Source organism: Triticum aestivum, chromosome 3D (assembly GCF_018294505.1).
Source record: "Triticum aestivum cultivar Chinese Spring chromosome 3D, IWGSC CS RefSeq v2.1, whole genome shotgun sequence".
NCBI lineage: Eukaryota > Viridiplantae > Streptophyta > Magnoliopsida > Poales > Poaceae > Triticum > Triticum aestivum.
This window is the reverse complement of record NC_057802.1, coordinates 120,287,161-120,300,511: the sequence shown is the minus strand read 5'-3', so window position 1 is coordinate 120,300,511 and position 13,351 is coordinate 120,287,161.

The window sequence follows — 13,351 nt, the reverse complement described above, 5'->3', positions numbered from 1 at the left end:
GATTTCGACTAGCCCTATATGTTCATGAGTCCTTCTAGTCTCCCTCGGCTGGAACCAATAACATCTGAAGACTACGACGTTTGGTGGGTTTTCACCATAGAATTCAAGTTCATAAATTGCTTCAACTCTTCCATAATACTCGATACCTCCTTCGCCGATAGCAGATACACAACAATTTGTAGACTTTCGGTCGGCCATAGATATCTCTTTTCCATAGGTACGAAAGCGATACCCGTTGATGTTGTATTTCTCAAATGAACGGACCTTATAGTCAAAACCATTAGCTACTTGTCTCAATTCGGCATCCATAATCTCTGAATTAGCCTACAAGTTTAATACAAAAGGATTGTTGCATTAGTCGCAAATTAGCCAAAGAAATGAAAGGGTCTAATGGAAATTACCGGGTTTTTTTGAACCAAGAGATGAAACCGGGATATTCGGCTCCTTGCTTTGCCAGAAGCTCATACTCTTCGACGGAATCCTTTTGGATCACCGCTCCATACGAGAATATGGCGACGTATTGACTGCATGAAATATCCAGGAATAAGAGAAGTTCAAAGGAATTAGAAGTTGCGAAACAATGTACCGAGATCTTACTCGATGTACGGCCGCACTTCTGTTAGGTTGTTGAAGAGATACAGCGAAATGGAACGCCATTCTTCAACATCCAACCTTTCTGATTTCCAACCACTGGCTGGTGCGAGATTCCCTTTGAATAGGCTGAGGTTGGATTGACCCTTTTGAGGTTCGTCAGCATTGTACCGAGGCTTCGGATTATGCAAATGACGATTTTTGGCTTCGTAGTGTGCTGTCACGAAGTTTGTCGCCTCCTCGGTGATGAATGCCTCGGCCATCGATGCTTCTATTCTACGTTATTTTTACATTTTGCTCGAAGTGTCTTCTGCATCCTCTCAGTTGAGTACCACCAATGATTTTGCACGGGGCCCCCCAATCGTGCCTCGGTCGGGAGATGCAAAATCAAGTGTTGCATTGGATTAAAGAAGCTTGGCGGAAAGATCATCTCTAACTTGCAGATCAACTCTGGCGCCAACTGTTCCATTTCTTCTAGGAGGCCAGGCGATAGTTCTTTCGCACAAAGAACACAAAAGAAATAGCTTAGCTCTGCCAGTACTAGCCATTCATCCTCAGGGATGAAGCCACGCAACATCACCGGCACTATCCGCTCAATCCATATGTGCCAACCATGACTTTTTAGACCAGATATTTTCAATTTTTGAAGACTCGCTTCCCTCTTTAGATTTGCTGCATACCCATCGGGGAACATCAACTGCATTTTCACCCACAAAATAATTTCCTTCATAGCTGGCCTTCCAAGATTGAACCATGCCTTTCGCTTCATCCAGTTCCCCTTTCCTTTCGGTTCTTTCATGTTTTGTAACGGTCTATCACATAGCTCCTCTTGATCGACTCTAGCCTTAGTATTATCCTTTGATTTCCCCTCTATGCCGAACAATGTACCAAAAATTGCTTCGGCGATATTCTTTTCAGTGTGCATCACGTCGATGTTGTGTGGGCAAAGGAGGTCTTTGAAGTAAGGCAGATCCCAGAAGCATGTCTTGTGAGTCCAGGCATGTTCCTTATTATACCCCTTGAAATACCCTGGACGCTCTGGATCTGGCTCGAGAGCGTTTAACTGATCTAGGGTATGTTGGCCTGTCAACGCAGGTGGTGCAGAGCGTTTGACAACTCTACCTTTGATGAAGTTCTTCTTGTCTTTCCTGAACTTATGGCGAGGATGTAGAAACGGTCTATGCAAGTCGAAGCAACTATACTTGTGCCCTGCCGTCAGCCAACGAAACTCAAGAGCTCCCTTGCATGTGGGGCACGGGAACCTTCCATGCACACACCAGCCAACGAATAGCGCATACGCCGGCAAGTCATGCGTCGAGTACATGTACCAGGCACGCATTATGAAATTCTGTTTGCTAAAGGCGTCGTATGTCTTGAACCCATTATCCCAAGCTTCTTGCAATTCGTCCTTAAGCGGCTGCATGTACACATTCATATTCTTCCCGGGATAGTTGGGCCCTGGAATTATCAACGCCAGGAAAATGTTCTTTCTTTGCATAATCTGCCCGGGGGGGGAGATTGAGTGGAATGACAAACACGGGCCAACAGCTGTATGGGGTTGCCATCTGACCAAACACACTGAACCCATCTGTGCTGACGGCGACTCGAGGATGCCTTGGATCTGCCTTTTTTCCTTATGTAATGCATCGAGGCGCTTCCACGCTTCACCATCTGATGTGTGCACCATCATCACATTCCCATCTGCATCTAGTTCAGTTCTTTTGCCCGATTTGTGCCATGTCATCTGTCTGGCCGTCTCTTCGACCATGAAAAGACGTTGAAGTCTTGGTACGATTGGCATATACCGAAGAACATTAACGGGTATTTTGGTCTGCGTCTTCTCACCCATACCGTTGTCTACCACAACATACCTGGAAGAATTGCAAATGGGACAATAGTTCAAGTCCTCATACTGAATAAGACACATCCTTTCTCACAAGCATGTATCTTCTCGTAGGGCATCTTAAGAGCACGGAGGATTTTGTCTGACTGGTACAGGTTTGGAGGTAGCACATGGCCTTTGGGTAGAAATCGTCCGAATACTGTCATCATCGCGTCGTAGCATTCTCTGCCCAAGTTGAACTGAGCCTTCAAAGCCATTATTTGTGAGATGGCATCCAGCTAACAAAGCTTAGTGTGCTCGTGGAGAGGACGTTTTGAGGACTCCAACGTTTCAGTGAAGGCCTTTGCAGATTCCTCCATCTCCTCGTCCGAGTCCCGAGCATCGTCAAAGTCTTGCACCATGTCTGCGGTCCCAGTACCATGCTTGTCGGTGCGACGACGAACCACCTCGGCTCTGGCACGTCGGGCAGACTCACCATGTAATGTCCAGACCATGTAACCAGGCGTAAAACCAAACTTCTGCAGGTCTTTACTCATTTCAAGCTTGTCCCTTTTTTATAGTTGTCGCAACGGGCATAGGGGCACCAGCTTAATTCCTGGGCATTTGCAAATGCGGCTCTAACAAACCCCTTGGTTTTCGTTAACCATTCCTCGGTCCAAACTTTCTGACTAGTGTAACCGGTGTACATCCACGCACGATCACTCATATTGACTTCCTACTGGACACACAAGAAATATATACATAATTAAGCAAACCATATCCATCAGTTAATGGAGTTTGTCAGTTCCATGCAACCTACACGCTAATAGGTAAAGATAGGTCCTGATCCCACCCGAGTATGTGTAGATTGGGTTCGTTTTCCCATGCTCTGCTCCGGATCCGACGCAAAATTTCGGCAGCACCTCCCCGCTGTTCTCCTGATACACGTCTCGGCAATAAGCAGAGAGGATGTGTACCCGGAGAACAACAGGGAGGCACTGACAAAATTCTGCATCGGATCCGGAGCAGAGCATATGGGAAAACGAACCCAATCTACACATACTCGGGCTGACCATGGATAACGTTGGACAATTCGAAAGAATCATGATTATAAATATGCAAATGCATGCATATTTATAGATGTAACCCTTTCGAACGGGAGACGCATAGTGGTTACGCATAGTGGTTACGCATACTGATGATTGACACCTATAGCTAGCAAGTTTCATCGGCACGAAGGCCGGAACAGAGCAAATGAAGGGGGGAGGAGGAGATGTCATTTGTGCTCACCAACGAACGCAGGGGCGGAGCTCGTCGAACACTAGACCCTCGCAGCGACGAAATAACTGCACATTTAAATCGAAAGATGAGTAACATAGCAATTTTGTTTCTTCCGTCGACCTAACTAAATATTTACAACAGGACGAGCAGGTTAGGGGGTCCTTGGCGTCGATGGAACCCTAAATAGCAAGTATCATCGGTGCGAGATACATGTGGTGCTTGGCGTTGAACACTAGATCCACATCCCACAAGTGAAGCCGGCGCCCGGCGTCCCGCAACAATAGTTATGGTGGCCGATGACGGTCGAACACCTTGGCGAATATGTTTGGCAGCCTCTGCGATGAGGATTAAAACCAAGTTTTGAAATTTCAAACAACCAAACCGACTTGAGTCCGTTTGGGTGTTTCAAGTTTCAACACTTGCCTTTTAATCGTCATCGCAGAGGCTGCCAGAAAAATTTGCAATGGTGTTCGACCGCCATCGACGCTGAGAACAGTTGCTTTGGGACGCCGGACGTCGGCGTCACTTGTGGGACGTGGATGTAGTGTTCGACACCGATGGCCACATGTATCTCGCACCGACGATACTTGCTATTCAGGGTTCCATCAACACCGAGGAACCCCCTAACCCGCTCGTCCCCGGGCGACCTCAGGTATGGCCACGCACGGTCGACGGGTCACCACTCGGACCGGCGGGTTCTCGGCATGGGCGTCGGGATCGGCGGGACCCACTGGCTCCACCATCTATGCCCTCGACAACCCTCTTCCTTTTTTCCTTTTTCCTCTTCTTCTACTTATTCTTCCTTTTTTCAATTTTTTTCTTCTTCTAATTATCTAAACCTAAATCTGGCAGTAACCTAATCCTACCACTATAACCTAAATCTAAACACAAAAAACAGTATAAAAAATACCTTGGCTCCAGCGGTGGTGGAGGAGGCGGCGGGCGCCGGCGCGGCGGGGGCGGGGCGCCGCCGGGGCGGCAAGCGGGGGCGGGGCGGTGAGCCAGGGGTGGTGCGGGGCGGGGCGGCGAGCCGGGGCGGGCCGGGCGCCACGGCGGGGGTGGTGCGGCAAGCCGGGGCGGGGCGGCGGGGGTGGGCGGCGGCGAGCCGGGGCGGGCGATGGGGTGGGGCACCGGGCCAGGGCGGCGTGGCGGCGGGGGGTGTGGCGATGGGGCGGCGGGGTGGTGGGGCGATGGGGCAGGGCGGCGTGGCGGCGGGGCGGTGGGGCGATGGGACGGGGCGGCGTGGTGGTGGGGCGAGGTGGTGGGGCGGAGCGGCGGTCGAGGGCGGCGGCGCGGGTGGTGAAGGAGGAGATCGAGAGAGAGAGAGGGGTGGGGGCACGTGCGCGGCCCCTTTTTTGCTAGTAGGTCACAGCTTTTTGCCGTCTGCTAGCAGACGGCAAAGAGCGTACCTAGTCGGGTGGGGCCGGGGGTAAACGGCTGTTAAAACGGCCAGTTTCTTTGCCCTCCGCCAGCAAACGGCAAAGAAAACGGCCGTTAGGTCGTCCTCGTAAACCCGCCACCCACCCTCTTTGCCGTCAGCTAGCGGACGGCAAAGCTTCTTTGCCCTCCGCTAGCGGACGGCAAAGAAATGCTGATTGCAAAGCCTTCTGTTGCCGTCCGCTGCCTCTTTGCCGTCCGTTTTTGGGTGGCTGATGGCAAAGCCTTTCTTTGCCATCAGCTAGCGGACGGCAAAGAGACGGCAGACGGCAAATAAGCTAATTCCAGTAGTGCACCTCTGTCATTTGTATGCATTGTTATTCATTGATATTGAGTATGACTGTGACTAGATCTCTTTTACCATGAATTACCAAGGTCTAGTTAGTCCTTGATCTTCAGGGGTGCTCCGCATTTATGTTTTGCGGTCTCAGAAAGGGCTAGCGAGATACCATCTTATTATATCATATCATGATTATTTTAAGAAAGTGTTGTCATCCGAGATTTATTATTATTGCTCGCTAGTTGATTATGTCATTGATATGAGTAAATGTGAGGCCTAAATGTTATTGTGAATATGGTTAGTTCATAATCTTCGCTGAAAACTTGAATGCTGGCTTTACATATTTGCAACAACAAGATCAAACAGAGTTTGTAAAAGTTTTTCTTTATCACTTTCAGTTTGTCAACTGAATTGCTTGAGGACAAGCAATGTGTTAAGCTTGGGGGAGTTGATACGTCTCCATCGTATCTACTTTCCCAAACTCTTTTGCCCTTGTTTTGGACTCTAATTTGCATGATTTGAATGGAACTAACCCAGACTGACGTTGTTTTCAGCGCAATTGCCATGGTGTTATTTTTGTGCAGAAATAAAAGTTCTCGGAATGACCTGAAACTTCACGGAGATTATTTTTGGAATAAATAAAAATTATTGGCGAAAGAATCAACCAGAGGGGACCCACACCCTGTCCACAAGGGTGGAGGGGGCGCCCTCTGGTCTTGTGGGTCACACGAAGCTCCACCGACCTCAACTCCAACTCCATATATTCACGTTCGGGGAGAAAAAAATCAGGGAGAAGGATTCATCGCGCTTTACGATATGGAGCCGCTGCCTCCTGTTCTTCCTCGGGAGGGTATATCTGGAGTCCGTTCGGGGCTCCGGAGAGGGGAAATCGTCGTCGTTGTCATCATCAACCATCCTCACCAATTTCATGATGCTCACCGCCGTGTGTGAGTAATCCCATCGTAGGCTTGCTGGACGGTGATGGGTTGGATGAGAGTTACCATGTAATCGAGTTAGTTTTGTTAGGGTTTGATCCCTAGTATCCACTATGTTCTAAGATTGATGTTGCCATGACTTTGCTATGCTTAATGCTTGTCACTAGGGCCCCAGTGCCATGATTTCAGATATGAACCCTTTATGTTTTCATGAATATATTTGTGTTCTTGATCCTATCTTGCAAGTTATAGTCACCTACTACGTGTTATGATCCAGCAACCCTGGAGTGACAATAGTCGGGACACTTCCCGGTGATGATCGTAGTTTGGGGAGTTCATGTATTCACTAAGTGCTAATGCTTTGGTCCGATACTCTATTAAAAGGAGGCCTTAATATCCCTTAGTTTCCAATAGGACCACGCTGCAACGGGCGGGTAGGACAAAAGATGCCATGCAAGTTCTTTTCCATAAGCACGTATGACTATATTCGGAATACATGCCTACATTATATTGATGAATTGGAGCTACTTATGTGTCACCCTAGGTTATAATTGTTGCTTGATGAATGCCATCCGACATAATTATCCATCATTGACTCATTGCCCACGAGCTCGTTTCATATTGATCTTTTCTCCGTTACTTTTCCGTTGCCACTGTTACAATTGCTACAAAATTGCCACTGTTACCGTTACTTCTATACTACTTTGCTACTAAATACTTTGCTGCAGATATTAAGTCTTTCGGGTGTGGTTGAATTGACAACTCAGCTGCTAATACTTAAGAATATTCCTTGGCTCCCCTTGTGTCGAATCAATAAATTTGGGTTGAATACTCTACCCTCAAATACTGTTGCGATCCACTATACTTGTGGGTTATCAGCGCCCCCTACCTTGTGGGCCCCTCGTGACACCCCTGACCTAGTTCTGCCTCCTATATATTCACATATATTCCCAAACCACCAGAAGCGTCCACGAAAACACTTTTCCACCGCCGCAACCTTCTGTTCGCGTGAGATCCCATCTTGGGGCCTTTTTCGGCATCCTGCCGGAGGGTGATTCGATCACGGAGGGCATCTTCTCTCTCTTTGATTCTTAATACCATGTTCTCCTCGATGTTCTTGGAGACCTATCCGATGTAATACTCTTTTGCGGTGTGTTTGTCGAGATCCGATGAATTGTGGATTTATGATCAGCTTATCTATGAATATTATTTAAATCTCCTCTGAATTCTTATATGCGTGATTTGGTATCTTTGTATTTCTCTTCTAATTATCGGTTTGGTTTGGCCAACTAGATTGGTTTTCTTGCAATGGGAGAGGTGCTTAGCTTTGGGTTCAATCTTGCGTGATTTCATCCAGTGACAAAGTAGGGGTAGCGAGACACGTATTGCATTGTTGCCATCGAGGATAAAAAGATGGGGTTTTCATCATATTGCGTGAGTTAATTCCTCTACATCATGTCATCTTACTTAATGTGTTACTCTGTTCTTATGAACTTAATACTCTAGATACAAGCATGAGTCGGTCGATGTGTGGAGTAATGGTAGTAGATGCAGAATCGTTTCGGTCTACTTGACACGGACGTGATGCCTATATTTCATAATCATTGCCTTAGATATCGTCATAACTTTGCGCTTTTCTATCAATTGCTCGACAGTAATTTGTTCACCCACCGTATTAGTTGCCTTCCTGAGAGAAGCCTCTAGTGAAACCTATGGCTCCCGGGTCTATTTTCCATCATATTAGTTTCTGATCTACTATTTTGCAATCTTTTATTTTCAGATCTATAAACCAAAAAACCCAAAAATATTTTATCTTTTGTTTAGTTTTATTTCTTTCTCTCTATCAGATCTCACCTTTGCAAGTGACTGTGAAGGGATTGACAACCCCTTTATCGCGTTGGGTGCAAGTGTTTGATTGTTTGTGCATGTATTGGTGATTTGCGCGTTCTTCTCCTACTGGATTGATACCTTGGTTCTCAAACTGAGGGAAATACTTATCTCTACTTTGTTGCATCACCCTTTCCTCTTCAAGAGAGAAACCAACGCAAGCTCAAGAAGTAGTAGGAAGCAGAGGTTGTCATGCGCTTTTTAATTTTGGATGTGCAAACCCTTAATGCAAAGAAACGTCACGTTGTATTGCCCTTTGTGATAGCAACCTTTATTATGCAGTCCATCGCTTTTATTTCTTTACCATCACAAGTTCGTAAAACGCTAATTTTCCCTTACAATAAAAGATCATACATATTTAGGAGCAATTTTTATTACTTTTGCACCGATGACAACTTACTTGAAGGATCTTGTTGAATCCATAGGTAGATATGGTGGACACTCATGGCATGAAACGGGGTTTAAGGGTTTTGGATGCACAAGTAGTATCTCTACTTAGTACAAAATTTTGGCTATCAAAAGAACCTAAGCAAGCACCACATGTTAGAGGATCCATAACAATATAACTTCTGTGCAAATATACCCAAACGTAACTCATTACGTTGTCTTCCTTGTCCAACTTCAACTAATTTGCTCGAGTTTGAAAATAATTAATGGGGCTCACAATCATAGAAGATGTCCAAGATAATATATTTATATGTGAACTCTCTCTTCCTTCAATATTCTTTCATGAATTGTTCAAGTGACCAATGTTGTGTTTGCTAACATTCAATAAATTTTACCACCTATACTTCTTATATGTGAATTCATTACTCCCCATGGGATAAGCATATGAAGAATATATAATTTCATATTTATGATATCTATTCATTCAACCATTTACTCATAGGATATAAGTGAAGCACGAGAATAAATGACAAAACTACTTCCAGAAAGATATAAGTGAAGATCAATGAGTAGTCAAATAGTTAAATAGCAATGGGAGGACTCTCTCTCATTAAAGATTTCAGATCCAATGGTTTTATTCAAACAACAAGTAAAATGAAAATACGCTCCAAGCAAAACACATATCATGTGACAAATAAAAATATAGCTCCGAGTAAGGTATACCAATGGTTTTGAAGAGGAAAGAGGGGATGCCTTTCGGGGCATCCCCAAGATTAGGCGCTTGAGTCTTCCTTGAATATTACCTTGAGGTGCCTTGGGCATCCCCAATCTTAGGGTTTTTCCACTCCTTATTCTCCTCGTAACGATATCTCACCCAAAACTTGAAAGCTTCAATCAGACAAAATTTAACGGAACTTCGTGAGATGGTTAGTATGATAAAGAGTAAATCATTCACTTTGGTACTGTCAAGATAAGATTCATAATTGTTCTCACACAATGCCTATTGTACCATATCATTTCTACAATTTATATTGAGCAATATAAGCCATAGAAACTAGAAAACAAGCAAACTATGCATTGAAAATAGAATCTGTCAAAAACAGAATAGTCTCTAATGATCTGAACAACAACCATACTTATGTTACTACAAAAACTCTGAACAAATAGGAAAACCTAGGAAATTTGTATATCAATCTTGTGTAAAAAATTCAGATAAAAATCACACATCTGTGATTTTTGAAAATTATTGTACTGGGCGCAAAAGGTTCTGTTTTTCAGCAAGATCAAGTCAACTATCACCGTAAGCCATCCCAAAGACTTTACTTGGCACTTTATTGAAACAAAAACTATAAAAAATGATTAATACAGTAGCTTAATCATTTGAACACACAAAAACAGTAAGGAAAATATTGGGTTGTCTCCCAACAAGCGCTTTTCTTTAATGCCTTTTTAGCTAGGCATGATATTTTAATGATACTCTTCCAAGCCCAATTTCGATTATAATTTTATTCCTACTCAAAAAGATAGAACTGAAGTTCATAGAGAATTCTACAATTAATATGAATTAACCAATATCCAAGCTCAAAATATATAAGTGAAGCACACGAAGCATTTTATAAAGTCATACTCAAAAGATTTAAGTGAAGCACAAAGAGCATTCTATAAAGTCATACTCAAAAGATTTAAGTGAAGCGCATTAAGCATTCTATAAAACAATGAAGGTTTATATCATATTAGCATGGTTCATAAAGGAAAAGAAAATAAAAATAAACACAAAAGACGCATATCATATGAACAAAACAAAAACCAAGGTATACTGATAATTGTTGAGGAATAAAGATGGGATGCCAACCGGGGCATCCCCAAGCTTAGATGCTTGAGTATCATTGAAATATTTAATTGGGGTGCCTTGGTCATCCCCAAGCTTGAACTCTTGCCTATCCTTATTCTTCTCATATCGATAACTCCTCGATCTTCGAACACTTCATCCACACAAAACTTAACAAAAAACCTTGTGAGATCCGTTAGTATAATAAAGCAAATCACTACTTTTAGGTACTGTTGTAAACTCATTCCAATTTCATATTAGCATTATATCTAATGTATTCCAACTTCACCATGGTTCATACCCCCCGATACAACCCATAGATTCATCAAAATAAGCGAACAACACATAGAAAACAGAATCAGTCAAAAAGAGGACAGTCTGTAGCAATCTGGAAACTTCGTATACTTCTGTAACTCCAACAATTCTAAAAAATTGGAAACAAAATTATAGAAGTAACCTGTAAAATTTCAGAAACTTTTGACGGTCCAGTAAAAAATGTAAATTCATGCACTACAGCCAAAGTTTCTGTTTTTGCACCCCACATAGCAAACAAGCAAGCTAATCATCCTAAAACAAAAACTTGGCACATTATTTTTATAATACAATGGATATATACAAGGGGATAATTATTTTTGAGAAACTTCCATGAAAAATTATACATTGTTTCCATGAGCATGAACACAAGTGTTCAAGGTCGACCCTCACTTCTCCAATGCATGACCTTCCAATCACTTCTCTTTTTGAAAAAGGTTTTAGGCATAAGAGGCAAGTATATTTTTTGTATTTTCATTCTTTTATTTTTTTTGTTTGTTTCACCCACAACTAAAGAAAACAAAAACTGAAGGGAAAACAAAATCTACTTAGTGAAGAAAGCAAACAAGCACACACGAGAATATCAACCCCACACTATTGCTCCCCGACAACGGCGCCAGAAAAGAGCTTGATAATCCCCAAGTGCAAGGAATCATCATAGAAATTTTTAAAGATGGAAGTGATAAGTATGGAGTGTTGAACCCACAAGGAGCTAAAGGTAAGATCAATATTCTCTCAAGTCTTATCTGCCACTGATACGACTCTACATACACCGAACGTTTGCTAGAAACAAGAAATAAAACTACGTTGTGGGTATGAAGAGGATAACTTTGCATGGTATCAGAGAGCTAAAATATAAAAATAGGTGTTGTTAACATAAAGTTAGAATATATTACTATGTATTATAAATAGCGAGTGTGGAATAATGATGGGCCGGTGTGCGGAATTGTCCTAGGCAATTGTTAACAAGATCGGTAATCATTATTGCAATTTTATATGAGGGAGAGGCATAAGCTAACATACTTTCTCTACTTGGATCATATGCACTTATGATTGGAACTCTAGCAAGCATCCGCAACTACTAGAGATCATTAAGGTAAAACCAAACCATAGCATTAAAGTATCAAGTCCCCTTTATCCCATAAGCAACAACCCCCTTACTCGGGTCTAAGCTTCTGTCACTTTAGCAACCCACTATAGGCGAATCATGAACATATTGCAACACCCTACAGTGGGAATCCTTCACGTGTGCGCGGCACAGAAGACACCATAGGACAGCACCAAAATAAAACATACAACTCAAACCAATCTAGATCATCAATCAACCCAAAAGACAAAAGAAATCAATGGCAAAACATCATTGGATCATAATATGTGGCATAAAGCACCATGTTCAAGTAGGGGATTACAACGGGGTGCGGGAGAGTGGACCGCTTAAAAGAGAGGAAGGTGATGAAGATGGTGATGTTGATGAAGACGATCACCGCGGCGATGGTTCCCCCGGTGGCACTCCGGTGCCACCGAGAGAGAGGGGAGAGGGTCTCCCCCTTGTGCTTCCTCCTCCATGTCCTCCCCCCTAGATGGGGAGAGGTTCTCCCTCTGGTCCTTGGCCTCCATGGTGATGATGGACCCCTCCGGCTTCCTCCTCCATGGCCTCCGGTGATGATGCCCCCCCCCCCCGGCAGTGTGCCGGAGAGGGCCTAGATTTATTTTCTGTGGCTACAGAGGCTTGCGGTGGCGGAACTTCTGATCTATGTTTCTTTTTGGGGGTTTTGGTATTTATAGGAATTTTTGGCGTTTGTCTCATGTCAAGGGGGTCCACAAGGCAACGGCAAGATAGGAGCACCCTCCCGGGGGTAGGGTGCGCCCGCCACCCTTCTGGTTGCCTCGGAACTCTTCTATCCCAACTTCGATGCTTCGGGGGTCTCTTTTGGTCCATAAAAATCACCGTAAATTTTCAGCCCATTCCGAGAACTTTTATTTCTGCACAAAAAGCGACACCACGGTAGTTCTGCTGAAAATAGCATCAGTCCAGGTTAGTTCTAATCAAATCATAACAAAATCATATAAAATTGTTGTAAACATGGCATGAATACTTCATAAAGTATAGATACGTTGGAGACGTATCAGTTAACAAGACCACTAGTTTCAAGAAAAAGGGCAAGAGAAAGAAAGGGAACTTCAAGAAGAATGGCAAGCAAGTTGCCACTCCCGGGAAGAAGCCCAAAGCTGGACCCAAGCCTGAAACTGAGTGCTTCTACTGCAAAGGGAATGGTCACTGGAAGCAGAACTGCCCCAAATACTTGGCGGATAAGAACGATGGCAAAGTGAACAAAGGTATATTTGATATACATGTTATTGATGTGTACCTTACTAATGCTCGTAGCAGCGCCTGGGTTATTTGATACTGGTTTGGTTGCTCACATTTGTAACTCAAAACAGGAGCTGCGGAATAAACGAAGATTGGCTAAGGACGAGGTGACGATGCGCGTCGGGAATGGTTCCAAGGACGATGTGGTCGCCGTCGGCACGCTACCTCTACATCTACCTTCGGGATTAGTTTTAGACTGAATAACAGTTATTTGGTGCCA